We start from the raw sequence: 19804 nt of genomic DNA on the forward strand, positions 1-19804 counted from the left end.
CTTGACGGCAGCAGGTGCTGGTGGAGGAGGTCACTGCAGCTTGGGACGCTGGCGACAACATCCAGCTTGGATCAGTTCCCTGGTTCTGTGCCATCAGCCCATTCACAAGAGGATATCCCAGCTGAGGATAAATGGAACACGCTCCAGCTCCCGAAGGGAAGGATTTGAGAGTCTTGGGGCCAGGAGGGCTGGTCTTCGGAGAGGGGGTCCAGTCCCAAAGCCGAGGCAAAAGCAGGTACACTGCGTCTGAGACGGGCAGCACCAGTGGTTCCAGACCTCGTGGCTGGTTCACGAGGGCCACTGCCCAGGCTCCCAAGCCTGTAAGAGCTCGGGAAGGATGTAGGACTGCCCTGCAGGTGGCAGTCACTGCCTGTGGTGGAGGTGGTTAGACAAAGACCAAGCCAGACCCAGATCTTCAGAGCTGCACAGACTTTGAACCGGCAAAACCACATTTATTCATTTAAGCATTGAGTACCACTAAATGCTGGGCTTTCCACTGGGCTCTGGGGACACCGTGATGAGGAAGACAAGTGCTTTCTTTGTTCCCATGTACGTTGCAATCTGGAGCCAAGTGGACCAGAGAGTGTGAATGGGGCCAGGAAGTGAGCTTGACTTGTCAGGAGATACAGCTGAGAAAGTCAGTGCGCCAAAGATCCTGCAGCAATTATGTATTTATTCTTTTGGCTGCGCCCACAGCATACCAAGTTTCTGCGCCAGGGATCAAACCTGTGCCACAGCAGTGACAACACTGGATCCTCAACCTGCTGAGCCACCAGAGATCTCTGGGACCTGAAATTGATCAGCCCATGTTACCTCCTCCAAGAACTTTCCCAGACACTCTTCTTCAGCCTGGTCTGCTCCTGGGGAGGGGTTTCACTTCTGGGTTCCCAAAGCACTTTGGGAGCCATAGAATTTTCTGCTTGGTTTTCTGTCTCCTCTCCAAGATGGTAAGCATCTTGCAGGGGGAGGAAGCTTGCCTTCTTGTGGCTAGCTCACAGCAAGCTCCTTCAAATATTGGCTGGGGAGGAATTCCTTCATGGCTCAGCAGGTTAAGGATCTGGCATTGTCACCACTGTGGCTCGGGTAGCTGCTGTGGCGTGGGTTCTATCCCTGGCACAGGAACTTTAACATGCCATGGACATGGCCAAAAAAAAAAAAAAAAAAAAAAAATTCTAGTTGAGCAAACGGATGAGTCCTGTAGTCAGTCAGGAAGCTAGGGGACCATGTTCCTAGCCTGTCTTCTTTTTAAACTGTAAGCTCATAAAAGCTAAACATCCTTGCTTTCTAATTGTAGGGAATTCTCTGCAAGGCTTAGCATGGTGCCCTGTACATGGTGGGCACTCCAGAAACATGGGCCAAGTGACCTCGTGGAAGCTGAAGTGGATCTTCAGTGTCCTAGTTCTGCTTTCAGTGACCCTGCTTGTGGGAGTGGGTCTTGAAAGTCTTTAGCAGTTGAAAGTGATCATGAAGTGATAGTGCAGCACGCCAGGCCCTCATCTGAATTCTCCACATATATGTGCATGTTCTTTGTCCACTGTGCACCCTTGAAGGGAGCAGAGTTGTTGCCCTGTCCCCAGATGGAATGGCAGACCACAGAGAGAGCAGCAGGATGCATCCAGACACGTGTCCCCAGGTTCCCAGTTACCCTGCACTGCAGCTCTTCTCTCAGGAAAGGGGTCTGGAGGGATCCTGCAAGCAACTGGTTCTCAGACCAGTGTCCTCCAGCTCTGCCACACCCTAGATTACTTCAGCAATCCATTGGTTGTTTAGTAGCATGTTGTTTAGTCTCCATGTGTTTGTGGTTTTTTTTGCAGTTATTTTCTTGTTGATTTCCAGTTGTGTAGTGTTGTGGTCAGAAAAGATGCTTGATATGATTTCAATTTTCTTAAAGTTACTGAGGCTTGATTTGTGGCCCAGAATGTGATCAATCCTAGCGAATGTTCCATGTGCACTTGAGAAGAATGTGTACTCTGCTGCCTTGGGATGGAATGTTCTATACATATCTATTAAGTCCATCTGGTCTAATGCTTCATTTAGGGCCTGTGTTTCCTTGCTGATTTTCTGTCTGGATGATCTGTCCATTGCTGTAAGTGGGGTGTTAAAGTCCCCCACTATTATTGTGTTATTGTCTATTTCTCCTTTTAAGGTTGTTAGCAGTTGCCTTATATACTGAGGTGATCCTATGTTAGGTGCATATATATTTACAGTTGTTATACTTCTTTGATCCTTTGATCATTATGCAATGTCCTTCTTTGTCTCTTGAAATATTCTTTATTTTAAGGTCTACTTTGTCTGATATGAGTATTGCTACTCCAGCTTTCTTTTGATTCCTGTTTGCATGGAATATTTTCTTCCATCCTCTCACTTTCAATTTGTATGTGTCCCTAGAAGTGAAGTGGGTCTCTTGAAGGCAGCATATATATGGGTCTTGATTTTGTATCCATGCAGCCAGTCTGTGCTTTTTGGTTGTGGCATTTTAGTCCATTTACATTTAAGGTAATTATTGATATGTATGTTTTTATTGCCATTTTATTAACTGTTTTGGATTTGCTTTTGTTGGTCTTTTTTCTTCCCTTCTCTTGTTCTCTCCTCTTGATATTTGATGACTATCTTTAGTGTTGTATTTGAGTTGATTTTTCTTATTTGTGTATCTATTGTGGATTTTTGGCTTGCAGTTACCCTGAAGTTTTGATATAGGAGTCTAAATATATACGAGATTGTTCTAAGTTGTTGGTCTCTTAATTGCAAGTGCATCTCCAGTGTCCTGCATTTGTACCTTCCTCTTCTCATGATTTCTGATTTTGGTAGCATATTTGTGCATGGATGATTTCCTACCTTTACTGTATATATGCCTTTACTGGTGAGCCTTGTCATTTGTAATATTTTTGTTTCTAGTTGTGGCCTCTTTTCTGCCTGGAGAAGCTCCTTTAGTATTTGTTGTTAAGCTGGTTTAGTGGTGCTAAATTCTCTTAGCTTTTGTTTGTCTGTAAAGCTTTTGATTTCTCCTTCAAATCTGAATGAAAGTGTTGTTGGGTAAAGTAATCTTGGTTGGAGGTTTTTTCCTTTCATCACTTTAAGTAAATCAAGCCACTCCCTCTGGCCTGCAGAGTTTCTGCTGAAAAAATCTGCAGATGACCTTACACCCTAGATTCCTGATGCCCAGGGTGCACTTGAGACCAATTAAAGCAGACTTTCTGGGGGTGGGGCCCTGGCGTCAGTGTTTTTTTTAACTCCCTCCCCAGGTGACTTTCATAAGCAGCCAAACTGGAGAACAAGTGCTTTCAGCCCTTCCTGCTAAAATGCTGACCTGGCCCAGGAGTCTCGGCATCACCTCCCCCCCACACCCCTGTTAGAGAAATGCGAGATTTCAGGCCCCCCTCCACACCCCCACCCCATTGAATCTGAATCAGCTTTTCAATAGGATCCCCAGGTGACTCATTTGCATTAAAAGTTTGGGAAGTTTAGGGCTTGGTATTCAAACTCTCATTCATGGGGGGGGGGGGGAAGGCTTCTGTTATTAGCATAAATTCAAGCCCTTGATAAGCAGATCTCAATCCCATCAAAAATCTCAGACTCAGAGTTCCTGTTGTGGTTCAGTGGGATAAGAACCTGACTGGTATCCATGAGGATGTGGGTTCCATCCGTGGTCTCACTCAGTGGGTTAAACATCCTGCGTTGCTCTGGTTGTGGTGGAGGCAGGCAGCTGCATCTCCAATTTGACCCCTAGCCTGGGAATTTCCACATGCTAAAGGTAAGACCCCTTAAAAAAGCTCAGACTCAATCTGATTTGTTGGCTCCAAAACATGACCTCAGAGGAAGCTGTGCCCTCTTATTTCCCACTGTGTGGGGAGTGGGGAAGGAAAGTTCTATCACTAGTGATGCCCAGCAGAACCTCAGCAGAGTCCATTCCAGAACAGGCAGAGGCATCACTGCAGCTGTCTTCCTCCTTCTGGGATGATAGACTCAGGGCCACAGTGAGGTGATGATCCCCCCTGGGCTCCCAAGGTGACTGATAAAGAAAACCCTCCAGCCGGAGGTGTCCAGGCGTTCAGGGTTCCTCTGTTTCTCCGTGGCGAGTCTGTGTCACCGCCCCACAGACGACAGGGATGATCCTTTGTCCCAGTGGAGGTCTTGTTATTTGTCATCAGCTTTCTGACTAACCAGAAACACCATCCAGTTTTTAGTTCTTTGGTTTTTTTGGCCATCATTTTAGGGTGCGCTGTCTCACTGGTCTCTACCAAGTGCTTGAAGCTGCTTCACAAGGTAAGCATGAGATTTTTGCAGGCAATGGAAGTTTGCAAAGCCTCATCTCCTCCCCATCCTATGATCAGATAATCTCATCACTGAACCTGAGGCCCCCCACCCTGTCATCTCTGTAGGTCTGTGGGAGGGGGAGACAGTCTCAGGGAGACTGCATGGGGCAGCGGGGTTTCAGGGGACTTGGGGGTGGTCATATGACCCTGGGAAATTTCTTAACCTCTCTGAACCTATTCTCACACCTCTGAGATGGAGACAATCATTTCTGGCTCACAGATTGTCTTGAGGATTAACTGAGTGGTTGCCACACACTGACTGACAGTAAGGGGGTGATAGTTTTGTTACCTCCAGCCTGTGTTGCATTATCCCAGACCTTAGCAGCTCAAAACAGGAAAAGTGTATTAACTCACAGTTCTGTGGGTCAGGGAGCCACTTCGCTGAGTGGCTTACTCACGGTCTGTCTTGAGGCTGTTGGGGGCTGTGATTACCTGAGGGTTGGCTGGGGCAGGAGGGTCTGCTTCCCAGATGACTCATGTGGCTGTCAGCAGGGGGGCTCAGGGCCTGGCCACGGACCTCTCTGCACGGCTGCAAACTGAAGAGTGAACAATGAGAGAGAGGGAGAGGGAGAGGGGGCGGAAGCTGTGTGGCTTTGTGACCTAGCTTCAGAAGTCACATACCATGACTTCTGTGTTCCATTGGTCACACAGATGGACTCTAATACATTGTGGGAGGGGCTACACGGGGTGTGAGTAACAGGAGGTGGGACTCTCGAGGTCCACCTGGGAGCTGGCTTCCGTACCATCTATGTTGGTTCGGGCCCCCTCTTGACATGGCACCCATAAGCTTCCTCCTCCATGCCAAGTAACAAAAATTCTGAAAGGGAACATAGTGATTCAGTTGTTCTTCTCACACTAAATCGCTTTGAATTGGAAGCTTCCATCCTCCCACTACGCTTATAGTCATGACTGGGACATTTGGGACTAGACTCGGAATGTATCCCAGTCCATCTGAAGGACACTGGGAAGCTCCTTGTGTTGCTATTCGTTTTTCCTTGTCCTCTCTCCCCTTGGAAGCATCCCTTCTGTGCATTTTGTTGTATCCTCAAGACGTCAGGTAGACAGGCTCAAGCACTGTCAAATATGCGGCTGCAGTCGCCTTCCTTGTTCAGGAATCTCTGCCCTTGAATTCAAAGGGTTTACTTTGGGATCCCCGGCAATATGATTGTGTATCTGTTGATCTCATGTGTCTAACAGTGGGGGCACCCTGACTTTTATCTCAGCTCTCCAGTAGCAGACTTAAAACCCCAGAAAGGAAAGGCTAGTTGACTTCAAGTTCTCCAACCCTAGCAATGGGGAGGCATAAAGAAGGAAAGAGAGGACTGGCCCTTCCAGTCTGTTTCTCTGAGTGATCCTTCTTGATGGCCAAGGGTTTGCCATTTTTCAGCCTGTGATAAATAACAATGATAAGTGGAAAGACCTCCAGGGTATCATCACAGTAGATTCCATGCTAAAGCCTTGAACATGAGTCATGTAGGTGTTGAATGAACTGATGGATGGATGGATGGATGGATGGATGGATGGATGGATGGATTCTTTAGATACAACATGGCTATGGGTATAAACAAAAACACCCAGCTGGTTAAGGATCTGACGTTGCTGTGAGCCGTGGTGTAGGTTGCAGACTCCGCTCAGATCCCGCGTTGCTGTGGCTCTGGCGTAGCCGGTGGCTACAGCTCCAATTAGACCCCTAGCCTGGGAACCTCCATATGCCGCAAGAGCAGCCCTAGAAAAGGCAAAAAGACAAAAAACAAAACAAAACAAAACAAAACAAACAACCAAAAAACACCCAGCTGGTAGGGTCTCCGTTGAGGGCCAAGGTTCATTACCATTGGTCACGCCTCTGCTCTGCAGTGCTGGCACCCACACTGTACAAGTCATTACTGACAGAACCTAGTCTGGGAGAGTGTGCTATCACCTTGCAACCTCCGTGACAAACAAATGTTTAGAACCCAATCGATAGTAGTTATAGGACTGGTTAGAGCCTGACTGGCTGGGAATCGGAAAGGAGTGAGACCTGATAGTTTCAGAGCTGCAGCAGGATGGATGGAGCAGTTATCAGAATTCAAAGTAGATCTCAGTGAGAATGGATATAGTTCTTGAGTAAATCTGGTGAAACCTGGGTGGGAGCCACAAAGGGATACAGAGGGAGGAAGGACCAGGAGCAAGGGCTGGATGGGCAGAGGCCCTGTGAAGTCGAGGAGGTTGGAAAAGGAGCAAGAGGGGGAAGGTTTCTCAGTGAAGTTCAGCTGGAGGTGACAGAAAGGCTGAAACAGCAGAGACTTCAGTGAACTAGAACTTCTTTCTGTTTTAGTAACAAGTGTGCAAGTGCACCATCCATATCTGAAATGGAAATTTCAGGATCAGCAGGGGTCTGGACTGCTTCTATCTTACTACTTCACTGTCCTCGACATGTGGCTTCAACCTCATGGACAAAGATGGCAGCTTGGATGCCAGCCTTTACGTCCACGCTCCAGTCAGTGGTCTAGAGGGAGAAGGAACACAAGTGCACCTCCTCCCTGGAAGGCAGGGATTTCTCATTCTTTTGGGGTCAGACAATTCTCTGTTAGAGGGGGCGGTCCTGTGCCTTGAGGGTGTTAAGCAGCATCCCTTGCCTCTACCCCCAGATGCCAGTGTAACTTCCTCCTTCTCAAGTTTGACAAACAAAACATCCCCAGACATTGCCCAGTGTCCTCTGGGTGCAGAGGCAACTCTTAGCCACAAGGATCCAGGAAATATAATCTTTATTCTAGGCAGCCCTATGCCAGCTAAAACCCAGGAGCTTAATTACAAGAAAGAAGGTGAGAAGAGGTATTGGGAGATTATTCAAGTGTAGGAGCTCAGGTGAACTTTGGCTCTTTCATCCCGGATTCCAGCTTTTAGCTGCTGTTTAGAGACAAAACACCCTAAAGTAGGATGATGTGGGGTCCCAAGTGCACCAGTGGCATCTTACATCTACGAGGTGGAAACTCTCCTCCCAGAGGCTGAGCCGTAGCTGAGAAAGGTGCCTTTCAATGTGGGGCCTGAACTCAGGTTCTGAGTGTGTTACAAGGCGTAGAGCTCCCAGTCGCACCTGACGTGCTTTTGCTTGGTTCTCGCGGGACAGCCCTGATGTGGTTCTCTCCTTCCCTTCTCTCTCTTCCTCCTTTCTTCCCCGAAGGACAGGATGTAGCATCAGGTGAGCTGAGACCTAGCTTCCTCCTGCCACTAACTTAGGTTGCGACGCTCGACCTCTCTGGCTTCAGTGTCCTCTGAACCGAAGCTGACCACACGATCCCTGGAGTCCTCCCTCCCGCCAAACTGGTGGCCCTTCCGGAGTCCACAAGATTGCAGGCAGAAGAAAGCAGAGAAAGCCCTTCTCTCATGAGCGGTCTCTGCCTGCCAGACCCCCCTGGTGGGTGAAGTCCCAGCCTGGCGGATGGCACTTCCATTCCCTCCATGGGCTCCAGAGAGGAGCTGCTTTGGACAAACGGCACCCTTGTCTTGTTAAATGCAAACAACTCAAGCCGTGCCATGTGGGCTCACGACAGACCCGTCCTTGTGCTGGTCAGATGGATGTGGTGCTTCCCGGCTCCTGGCGAAGGCCGAAGCGGCCCTTGCGGTGGCACAGCTGGCCTTGAGATGTGGTTTGGTTTCACCTGTCAGATCCCCACGTCCCAGTTAGATTCTGACTCTCTAGCCAAAGTGTTTGAGAAACACTTCTTGAGCACCTGTGATTCTGTGGGCCCCCCCTCCCCGAAAACATCAACAAAGTCACAGCTCCTCACTTTCCAGGGCTGGCCTTGACCGCCACCTCCCGGTGTTCCACCGTCTTGCCCCACCTGACTCTCCAGCTGTTTCTCTCCACCGGGGTCAGGGCTCTGCTTGGGTTCCCCTGGCCTGAAACATGGCTCTTTCCCTGTGGGGATTTTGCACATGCATGTGCTCAGCCTGCCCCCCCCACTCATATACACTCATCACACACCCTCATATACACCCACTCACACACGTTCACAAACACATACTCATATACACTCAGTCACACACATACACACACTCATATACACTCAGTCACACACATTGACATGCACTCATGCACATACACACTCAATCACACACACTGACATACCGGCACACACTCATACACCCCATACACTGTCACAAACATTCACATACACTCACACATCACACAATTCACATACACTCATGCACACTGTAACACATTCACACACACTCATACACACATGCCCACACCCCCCACACACACCCCCCGCCCACCATGCCTTCCTCGCTTGCAGCTTTCAGCTCCAATGTCCATCTTTAGGGAGACCTTCCACCCCGCCTCCTCCCCACAGGGGAGCTGCTTGCTCTCTGTCCCCACTGGCCCACGGGGGCCTCTGCGATGCCGCACGTGTGAACACATGCGTGGATGCAGCTGTGACAAGGACAGACATGCAGACAACCGCGCGCCGTCAAGAGCTACCCCAGGAACGTGACAGAGGCTGGTGGAGAGGAAAGAGCCCTGACTGCGGGGAGCGGAGGGGACGGGTGGGCCGGCCTTGCGGGGAATTTCACCTGGGCTCCAAGGAGCAGGAGGAGACAGGTGAGGAGGAGAGGAAAGAGCTGCCAGGCAGAAGAATTGGCCGGGGTGAGGCAGCACTGAGCCCCTGACTGCCCAGAGCCCGGGAGCCGTGGGCGGACAGGAGGGGCTGCGGGGTCCCAGCCGGGGCCTGCCTCCCCTCGGGCAGCGGCCAGCGCCTCCCCACTGCTCTGCCTCTCCCCACCCAGACACCTTGCTTAGGAGCTTCCAGAATCCGCAGTTCTGGAGTCCTTAGCAAGGCAGGGCCTTCCAGAGAGTAGAACCCCCCCATCTTCCTTCACCAAATTCAACTCATATTTACTGAGCTCCTTTTATGCATCGAAAGTTGGAGAGGGAATTCTCATTCTCTTTGAGAGCTTTGAAAAACGCATCCAGCCAGAATCCAGCAACAGCTCCGCTGGGCTGGAACTGTGGTCAGGGGCACAGAGGAGGCCTGGCCTGTGGGCACAGGGCCACAGGATCCTGCTCTGGCCGGATCCCCAGGCAGGCACAGACTTGGGCCAGGTGAGCAGAGCTGCCAGCACAGAAATGGGCAAAGGGAGCAGAATAGGCTCCAAAGCTTTGGCCCTGAGCTCAGGCTGGAGCAAGGGGGCATCCGGAGCCTGTGCTGGAGGGGCGCGCAGAGCCTGCGAGAGGCAAGGAGCCTGGTCTGCTTTGCCTGCCAGGGTGACCGCTGGTTTCTCTCTGAAGAGACCTTTACCTCAAATGCCTTGGTTGCTTTTTTCTCTGGGACAGGAGCTTAAACTTGCAAAATGCACCCCCTCCCTTGAGGGGAGGGAGAATCTGCAGAGGACACTGCCAAGAGCAAGCGGACCGGGGTGGGCTGGGTTCTGAAGGCAGGGCTGCCCAGGGTGGGTGCACACCAGGCGGACGTGTGCCCGGGCCACTGCCAGCTACCGTGGAGGCGCAGAGGTGACAGTCCTGGAAATGAGCCTGTGGCTCTGAGGTTGACTTGGGGACCTAGGTGTGATGCTCAAATATTTTATGTTGTATTATTGAGTGGGGTTTCGTGGGTACCGGCTCCCTTAACTTGGCCTTGGGTGTTGAGATAATGTCACCTACCAGTGTCATCCAGAGAAGCCATCCCAGGGTTGACTGAGCCCGCCGAAGTATCTCAGTCCGTGGTTTTGTGTTTCGGTGGCTTACCTGGGAGCCAAGGGTGTGGTTTGGAACAAAACCCAGGCATGTAGCTCGCAGCCAAGCCGACAAAGCCGCTCTTCCCGGAGCCCCTTCCTCAGGAGGCAGCGTCATCCCTGGAGCAGGAGTGCCCCGGGCCCCTGGGCACGCAGAACCAAGTGCCCCATCAAAACGGATTAAGTGCCATTTTTGATGGGACAGAAGAAATGAGGGGAGAGGCCCTGGCAGGCAGCTTTGGGGGCTGACGGGGCACACACACACAAAAATGTCGTCTAAGGAATGGGGAGAAGGGACAAAGAGATTAGTGTGACAGGAAGCGTGGGAGGAATAAAGCAGGAGAGGGAGTGGGAGGGACAGGGGCCACAGAGAAGGGAGGAGCCGGCCAGCAGTTGGCCGAGAGCAAAGCGGGGAGAGGCGGTGACTCTAACGCCTGGGCCGGCGGGAGGGGGGCGGGGGTCGCTGCCGGTTCCGGGTGTGTGGTCCCCCAACACGGACACCAATCTCATCCACAGCCAGAGAGCATCGCCCTGAGCCCTCTTCCCGCGTCTGCCCCCGGGGAGGAGAGCTTCTGGGGGTCCCCAGCACACGCCCCCAGGACTCAGGGCCTCGACTGAGCGGATCCTCCTCCGGAGGGGCCTCTGAAAAGCCCAGGGCCACGTGGGGGTTAGGTGTCCCGATCAACGGGGTGTCCTGTTTGTCAGGGAGGCCCAGCCAGCGGTGGCTGACTGGCGGGTGGGCCTGACCAGGTGTCTGTCCCAGAGCACTTCCTCCCACTTTCAGGAGAAAACTGGGCAGCAGGCATCAAAAGCCTTCATGAGTGGGTCCCTACCGGCTCTTCTGGACTCATCTTTGTCAACACCGCCCCCCCCCCCAGCCCCCGTCCCTTTCTCCTGCTGTTACAGGTTTCAAGTCCCCTCCAAGAAGATTACACCCAAGACCTCTGGCGAAACAAGGTTTCCCAGACCCTTTATCATCGCCCCACCCTCTCATCGTAACGCCCCTTCTCCCACGCTGAGCAACCTGACCTGCTTCTTCCTACTCCCTATGAGGGAAGGAATACGCCCACGCCTCACCCAGCTTCTATATAACTTGTTCGCCATGCAAATAAGGCATCCTGCCTGTGACCAATCAGCTCAAAGATGCCCCATACAGCGACCAACCAACACTCAGCCCTTATGCATACACGGGGGGCAGGGGCGGGAAGAATCAGATCCCCACGCAGATCTGCAGCATGGGGCTCTAAAAAACCAGTTGTAACGTGGGGGTGGGGAGTGCACCTTACTCATGGGAGGGTTCTCTCCCTCTCTCCCCTCCTCTCTCTGGAAATGTACTTTTTGCTTTAATAAACTTGTCTGTAACACACCCCTCACTTCAGTGCGCTGCTGCGCGGGCGGGGACTGGGAACCAAGGAGGCTGCAAGTCTATCGCAGCCACATCAGAGCATCACCATGGCCTGAACCTCATCCTTCTCTAAGGCCTCAGTGCTCTTGCCCACATTCCTGCCTTTTCCTCCAGACCACTCTTCCTCCATCACCTCTCCCCTTGAGCGCAGATTCCCAGCCTTCCTTAGCCCCCGCCTCCAGGGTGAATTAGAAGCTGCTGCCTTGCAAGTGGCTCAGTTATAGTGATAGAGCCAGGCTCTGAGAGCGGGCACAATATTTAAACTCTCGGAGTCTGATGGATTCTTCTATAAGGGGGCGTGATAATGGGGAAAATGGGTCTAGTAATAGTACGTCTTTGGGTTGTTGTAAAGATTACCAGGTGTGTAATGTGCTTAGCGTGATAACCAGCGCATCAGAAGTGCTCGGTAAATGCTCATTCTTGTCATTTGGTGATGATTATTATCAGGTCCCTCATGGAGAGTCTGGCCATCTGACAGTTGGGTGAAAGGTGATTCTGAGATACTTGATCATGCTGCAAAAGCCCCTAACATTTCACCACCCAGACTCTACACTGTGAGAGGTAGGCCTGGAATCTTCCAGGTGGGCCTTAGTGCAGGCAGACAGCGTGGTGGGTAGTGCAGGTGGGTTTGTTTTATTTTGTTTTCTTGCCGCCCCACACCATATGGAAGTCCTTGGGCCAGGGATCAAATCTGAACCACAGCTGCAGCAGCGCTGGATCCTTACCCCCCTGGGCCACAGCGGGAACTCTAACAGGTGTTTTCCAGCCTCCTTTATCACCGCTCTGACTCTGCATCTTGAGAATTGTCTGTCAAGAGGAAGTCAAGGCACCTGCTGCCCCCCACCCCCAGGATTTCACAGAGCTATTTCCTGGCCCTGCCCTTCCTGCTCATCTCCTAGGTGAGGTGGGAGGAGGCTGTGGGAGACCCCACCTCTCCTCTCTGACATCAAGAGATTCTGATACAAGAAGATCTGGGGGAGGCTTCAGGGAGGGGACAGAATCCCCCAGTCCAAACCCTTCAGCCCTGGAGGAAAACTCTCCAGGAGGCAAATGAAGCTTCAGTCAGGCTGTCAGGCCACTTACTGGTTTCTGCAGAGACTGAGGCCTTGCTGAATTCTGAGAACTTGAGTGTCTTCTTCAGCTCTCTGTGTGTGTGTCTGTTCTGGGTTTGGGGTCGACTCTCAAAAGACCTAGTGAAGTCACGGCATCTGTGGTGGGTGAAAAGATACTTGCATCCAGCAGCAGGAAGTAGTTAATGACCAGAAAAGAGCCAAGAGTAGGAAGCAACCTATGTCCAATATTATACTAGTTAAAAGCTGCCGGGCCTCAGTAACAGAGTGGGGGGTGCCCTGGAAAGGTGCACAAGGAATTTATATGCTATTGCGGAGACAAAGCAATAGCACATGAAAAATTAAATAGTGAGGTCAGTAGTATTGAGCGTATCATAAAGTGGCACGTGGTTATCGGGCAAAGCAGGGGCCCAAAGAACAAGTGCTTCACCCTAAAGGAGGGAGGGGTCTCTGAGACTTGGGGTGGATGGGGAAGCTTGGTGCAGGGAGCAAGCCTTCACTGGTCCTGGCAGAGTGGGAGAGCTGTGTAGGTGAACCAGGAGGTTAAGACACAGCAGGAGGCTGGGACAGGAGACCTGCTCAAGCAGAAAGTGCGGTGAAGCAAAGTGCTGCAGAGGTGCTGGACTGGGACGTGGAGGGAGGGTACACAGAGCTGATTATTAGCTACAGAACAGTACCTGGACTTGGGAGTGGTGGAGGATGGAGCCGAAGGGTGGAGTAGAGTCAACGTGGGGTGGGCTTTGAAAGCCAGGATGAAAATGTAACAGAGAACTTATGGATAGATGTTCATCTTGAACTGTGAAGCAACCCAAAGACAAGGAGGAGAAATAGGAGGGAAGTGAAAAATGGGCATCCTGCCAGAAAGGAGGAAGGGACCAAGGAATGCCTGAAGACCCTAATGGCTAAGGGCATAGGCTTTAGAGTCGGCCTGAGTTCAAGTTCCACCTCTGCTGATTCTGAGCCACGTGAAAGGCCAACTCACTTAACCTTTCTTCCGACTTATTTCCTCATTTGTACCGTGAGAAAACCATGACGACAAAACCTTTCATTAGGTAGCTGGGAGGTTAAACTAATGAGATAATATGATGACAAATATTAAGCCTTTAGCACAGTGCTCCGTAAGGGGCTGCTTTCAAGAGCCATGGAAGAGATCCACCAGGAATGCTTGGCTCTCAGCCCCAAGGCCTGGAAAGCAAGGCCAGACCATGCTGGCCTCGTCTGGGGTGACCCTTTATGGCCCCTGCTCTAGGGCCTGGTGCTCACTCTTCCCTCGAATATGCGAGTGCACCCTTGTATGCAAGGCTAAATAAATCTCTTACAGAAACAGGGCAGGAAGCTGAAGAGCTATAAGTCAGCAGGGATCCTGTTACCAGGATCGTGTTGGTTTCACAGGCTGTGGAGAGTCCAGGGAAACAGATGGCTGAGAAGTCAATGTTAGGGAATATAGTACAGGAAGGCATTGCTCTCCCAGGCTCAGGACAGACAAACTAGTGCTATTATCATAGCTGCTGCTGTTTCTGCTGCTTCTTCTTCTTCTTCTTCTTTTTTTTTTTTTTTGTTTCTTAATGTACTGTTTGCTCGCCTGCCCCTGAAGGCAGTTTCAGGACTTCAGCAAAATACAAGTTAGTACCTGTTTTAATAATTACGGCTAAGATAGTTTTGGAGATTTTGTTTTCTTCCGTCTTGATTTTTTTCGGTTGCACTCCCGAATGCTTCCGCCTTAGTTATGACGGTTGTTTTGAGATTGTCAATCAAGAGTTCAGTGGGCAACAGCTTAATGCCTTCATTATTGCCATCGGTTGCTGAATTTTTAAATAGAGTTTTAATTTCTAAAGGATTTTATTAATCAGTCGCCAATTAAAGCAAAGCTAGAAATTGCAGCATCCTTTCAAAGCAGGGCTTTGGGGATATGGACACAGAACACATGAAGAATTTTCCTGTCAATTATGGTAGAGTAATGGTGTAAATTAGTTCTTGGTGGGCTTCCACTATAGCTATTTTTGTAAAAAATGAGAAAAAGATAGCTTTATTGCTTTGCCAGGCAAAGAGGGCCATAGCAGGCTAATGCCTTAAAGACTATGCCCCCACTACAGCTCATTTTTTAATGTGCTTACCAAGTGCCAGGTGTGGCATTAGGTTCTGGGTATAAAGTGGTGAATAAGACATCCTAGTCCCTACACTCGTGGAATTTTCTAGTACACTTTCCCAGAGAGCATTCAGCCTTTTGCACAGCAGGCTGACTTCATTATTGATCCACTTGTTCTTGAGGAGTAGCGATGAATTTATGCATATGCTCCAGTCACATTCTTCCCGGGCAGCTTTGGTGTGTGGAATGTCCACAAGAATGAGGAAGAGGAGCAGGTGTGAATCAGACCAGTGTAAACCCAACACGGGTCCCGACCACGGCTCCTTAATCGGTTCTGTTCTTACCCACGCCTAACCAGCCGGAGACAAGCTCCCTAACCGAACCCTGTCAAATTGCATTCTAGAGTGCCTCCTTAGGAGTTCCCTTCGTGGCGCAGCAGTAGCAAACTCAACTAGTATCCATGAGGATGCGGGTTCAATCCCTGGCCTCTCTCAGTGGGTCAAGGGTCCAGGGTGGCCGTGAGGGGGTGCTGCAGGTTGCAGACGAGGCTGGGATCTGGTGTGACTGTGGCGCAGGTCGGCAGCTGTAGCTCCCATTTGACCCTTAGCCTGGGAGCTTCCACACACTGCAGGCACGCCACCCCCCCCCCAAATCAAGTGCCTCCTTATTCATGTTTCTGATCCAAACATGTTTCCTATACATCTGCTGGTACATCACTGCACAAACGGTGCATATGCTTTTATGCCCTTTTCCGCTCCAAAGCACCGTGAAGCAGATGAGTCCAGCAGTGGTGTCTCTACACGGGTGAGAAGTGGGCTCCTCCAGTCCTGCGGATGAGGGGAAGCTGGCAGGCTGGTCCTTCACTCCGGCCCAGGCCTGCCCCCGCCCCGCCCCCAGCCCCACCCCCGCCAGTGCCTTCTGGCCTGAGTCCCACACTAACCCCGGCACTAGCTTTACAGAGTCTGTGCCCTTGGACCTCAGCCCGCACGGAGCCCGCGTCGGTGTGACTGACGCTTCTTCCTCTGAGCAGGTGCAGAACCCCACCACTGGCTTCTCAAGAACCCCGAGATGCCCCCAAGTAAGAAAACCCCACAGATGCTTCCGGGAATGGCTCCAGCTGAATATACTACAGATGCCTCTGCTCAAGAGTAAATTCCAGTAAGAAAAGAAACAACTATTTCATGCTGACAAATAGTTCTCTGCTTGAGCCACTTCGTTCTCGTAATTCTCTGAGCTTCTCCTTTGGGCCTGCACAACGAAGCTCCCTGGTCCTGGGAGAGCACTCAGTAACCATAAAGCTATAAAGAGGACGCTCCGGGCCACGTGGGAGGCAGAGTGGGGTCGAGTCACATGGAACAAGAAAAGCCTGCCTGGGAAGGCACGGGGATCTCGTTTCTGATGTAATCGCTGCTCTGCTTATCACTCAATGAAAGATAAGCCCTGCGGGGCAACTGGGCATTCTGCTCTCCATGGAGCTCCAGTGAGGAGCCTGGCGTATAGATGGTGCTCAATAAATGTTTATTGAAAGTAGGAAAGAAGGCAGGTAGATGGAAAGAAGTGGGGGGGGGGGGCGCACCTAAGCTTCTGAGAAGGACGCAAAGAAAATGTGGCAAGAGAGCTAAGGTCTGGGTAAGAGCAGGGTTTGCACAAGTCCCGGGGTTGGCGCAGGTGAAAACCCTATGCCTAAGTTGCTGAAAACACACGTGTCCCTGGGTTTCGGGAGATGGGAGACGTGGGCGGAAGGGCAGAGGTCAATTTTACCACCATCCGCCAGCCGGCTGAGCAGTGGAGCGCAGGCAACCCCAGTTGGTGCTGCGTAACCATCGGTGCCCAGAGCAGCGGAGATTCCCGCCCCCCCAGCATCTGGACCCCCAGGGCAGGAACACTGAAGGCCAGACCTCCCCGTGTGCCTTCACGGCGTGGCTCATGGGAACCTGCTGCTCTTGGAAACCTCAGGTAAGGAGGCAGCTCTGCCACGGCAGGCACACAGGGGGTACCCACGCGAGGCTTGGCAGGGTGTGGCCGCGAGTCCCGAAGGGCAGTTTTGGCACTCAGGGACCTGGGGGCTGGGCCCGCAGAGGGGTCCTAGAAGCACGTTTAGGCATTAGCTTAAAACACCGCCTGACTGCCTTTGTAGGACCGTTTCACACGAAACCATCTATAAGGGAAGCAGGGCAGGGACTGTCATCTTTTTTTTTTTTTTTTATAGAAGAGGCAGTCGGGATTCAGTAAGGCTGAAAAACTTCCAAGGTCTCACAATAAATGCTCAGGGTTTAGACTTCAGGGCCTCTGGCCCTTTGTCAATCATAGCAGCGGAGGCACGGCAGCGGCAATGTTGAAAATGACCAGCAGAGGGCGGTCTTCACAAAGGCTGTGGCCCTATCCCGAGAGCCATCAAAGGGTCCCGGCTCTTGGGACAGACCCGCATCGTGGATCCCCTCAGGCTGAGAAGGATACAACCTCCTCTCCTGTGATTTTCCTGCCCCACGAAAGCTTCCCTAAATCTAAACCTGAAACACCAGATACACATAAATTCCAGGAACGGACTACCAAAAAGCTGGCTAGTGCCCTTCAAAAATGTCAAGGTCAAGAAAGGCTGGCTGAAGACCTGTTCCAAATTAAAGGAGCCTAAATAGACATGACAGCTAAATGAACACGTGACTGACCTTTGATGGGTTTAGATGATAGTATTCTGTCGATGTTGAGTTTCCTAAAGTTGGTCATTGTGCTCTTTTTATGTAAGAGAATCTCCTTGTTCATAGAAATATTTAGAGGCATGGAGTTCCCGTCGTGGCTCAGTGTTTAACAAACCCGACTACTAACCATAAGTTTGCTAGTAATCACGAGTTTTCGGGTTCGATCCCTGGCTCCGCTCAGCGGGTTAAGGATCTGGCGTTGCCGTGAGCTGTGGTGTAGGTTGCAGACGCTGCTTGGATCCTGTGTTGCTGTGGTGTGGGCCGGTGGCTACAGCTCCAATTCAACTCCTAGCCTGGAAACCTCCATATGCTGCAGGTGCCACCCTAAAAAGCAGGAAAAAAAAAAGTTAAGAAAAAAACACACCAATAGAATATTACAATAAAAGAAATGGAGCAAAGTATAAGTGATGGGGGAATCTGGGTAAAAGATATATGGAACCTCTTATGCTATACTTGCAATTTTTCTGTAACTTTGAAATTATATCTAAATTAAAAGTTAACAACAACAAGAGGCGGTCCTAGCTCTCCAGCAGTTGGGCCTTGGGGTAGCCACATCTGATTCCTGGCAGAGCCCTCCCTCACTGGGGGAGGCCTTTTCTCAGTGATAGTGGCTTCGGTCACTGTGAAGCCCTGACCTTTGCCCTGGGCTGGCCAGAGTGGCCCTGTACAAAGCTTCCTTGCTAACAGAACTGCCAACCGTCGATGGCTCAAACTAGCCTTTGCAGTCGATGTTTTGAGAAGAGTGATGGTAATTGGCATCTATAGAGAGAAGCGCAGTGGACCCAGCTGAGCGCCAAATGAAGCTGCGGGCCCCCGGGGGTGGGGTGGGGGGCACGCCGGGCCTGTGCAGCACAGAGAAGCAGCAGAATGTCAGTGGAGGAACCGCCACCTGGAGTCTTGTGAGGGATCCTTCCAGAAGGTGAGAATCCGAGGGAGCAGGGAAAAGTATAACAAGAATACAATGAGATTATTGTTAATAAATGCAATTCAAATACAGTAAGGAGCCGCCGCACAGAGGACATCCAGAAAGAGCCCGTGGGCACGAGGTAGCCTCGTGCTGTTGGGATCACCTGGAGGCTCCCTCTCCCACCACCCCAGGATTCTGATTCGTTTAGGCCTGGAATGGGGATGGAGCGTTGGCAGCGCTCACGGGCACCAGGCACTGCCTGGACCACACTTTTGAGTTGCAGTCAGGTAGTGAATCCCTGCGTCCTGCGCCCTTAGAGGAGTCGCGGCGGTGACAGACACGTGACGGCTTCAAGCAAGGTATCCTAAGTGGTCCAAAGCCACCACAGTCGCCTCTGGCTGGGCGACAGGGATTGGGGTGAGAGCGTAGTGTGGGTGAAATGCCACATGGATTGGTTCCAGAGGAGACGGGCTGGAGGAGGGCCTCCCGGGGGAAGGAGCTGCCCATCCGTGGGGTCCCTGGGGAATAAAGGGCCCAAAGACGGAGTGGGGGTGGGGAGGGGAGCTGAGAGCTGGGTCAGGAATTTGAACCGTGTTTGGAGCCAACGCGGAGGCTCTGACGGAGACGTGACCAGACGCGATGCTTTCAAAAGATTGGGCAGAGATACGGAGGGCCAACGGGGGAAATCTAGAGCCCTGAAACCAGAGAGGAGGTCTCGGCTGGAGGCTCCGAGAGAGATAAGGCCTGAGGTGAGGGCACGCAGCGTGTGGAAAACAAGGGAGTTTAAATGCTCTAGCTAAGCTGAGGGGTTGAGTTACACAAAGAATCCATTTGTTCTCTTAAGCGATTGGCCTAAAGTTAGCACTGCAACGGATTTGAAGCATTTACAATTGCAAATAATTTTTTTTTTTTTTAAAAGCTATACTAGATACATGGAAAGATGTAGACCACTGAAAATCAAGCGTGAGCCTCCGTGTGAACCCTTTGCATAGCTTTCTGGGCAGGAAGGGGCAGACGGAGTCCCGGATGTGCTGACGAATAGTTAACAACAGGCTGGGCGTGGAGGAGGGCCCCGATGGGTAGCTTGTCCATCTCCAAGCTTTCAAGTCCTCCCACGAGGTCTGATTTCAAGCTGCCAACAAGATGTCAAGCAGCTTGCGCATTTCCAAAGAATGCACCAGTTGGCGCTGGGCAGCGGGGTGAGCTGGCCCTGGTGCACTCCTGAAAAGAGGCCGAATGCCAGGAGGTGGATGGAGCCATTCGGCAAGAAGCGAGTGAGTCCCCACACAGCACTGGTCCCAGGACCCAGCCCGAAGCCCAGGGTGCTGATGGCTTTGAGCAGCTGCCTGGAGACCAGCGCTCTTCCCAGAGAAAGGCCGTGGGAGAGGTGGGGCTTGTTCCAGGGCCGCCAGTGCTGGGCTGATCATTGCATGTGACAGAGGAGAAGCTTAAAGGAATGAACGAGTCTCATACCAAGAGGAAGGACCGCCAGTTATGAGTCTCGGCTACTTGGCATCCCTGTGCTTACCTGCCCAAGCCTCGGTCTGTCGCCTTGAAAATATTAATCGTGTCCCCAGAGACATGCAGAGCCCAGAAGCAGTCACTGCTTGTCAGA

The 19804-nt window shown here is 51.5% G+C and overlaps 1 protein-coding gene across 1 annotated transcript in view; it reads left to right on the forward strand.

Moving 5' to 3' along the window:
• Nucleotides 16385–19804, forward strand: part of BCAR3 (breast cancer anti-estrogen resistance 3) — a 226033-nt gene continuing 222613 nt past the window's right edge. Inside the window, exon 1 of the mRNA XM_003125890.6 lies at nucleotides 16385–16542. The gene's annotated coding sequence lies outside the window, so the exon portion shown is untranslated. The remainder of the gene's footprint in view (nucleotides 16543–19804) is intronic.

Source organism: Sus scrofa, chromosome 4 (genome assembly GCF_000003025.6).
Source record: "Sus scrofa isolate TJ Tabasco breed Duroc chromosome 4, Sscrofa11.1, whole genome shotgun sequence".
Lineage (NCBI taxonomy): Eukaryota > Metazoa > Chordata > Mammalia > Artiodactyla > Suidae > Sus > Sus scrofa.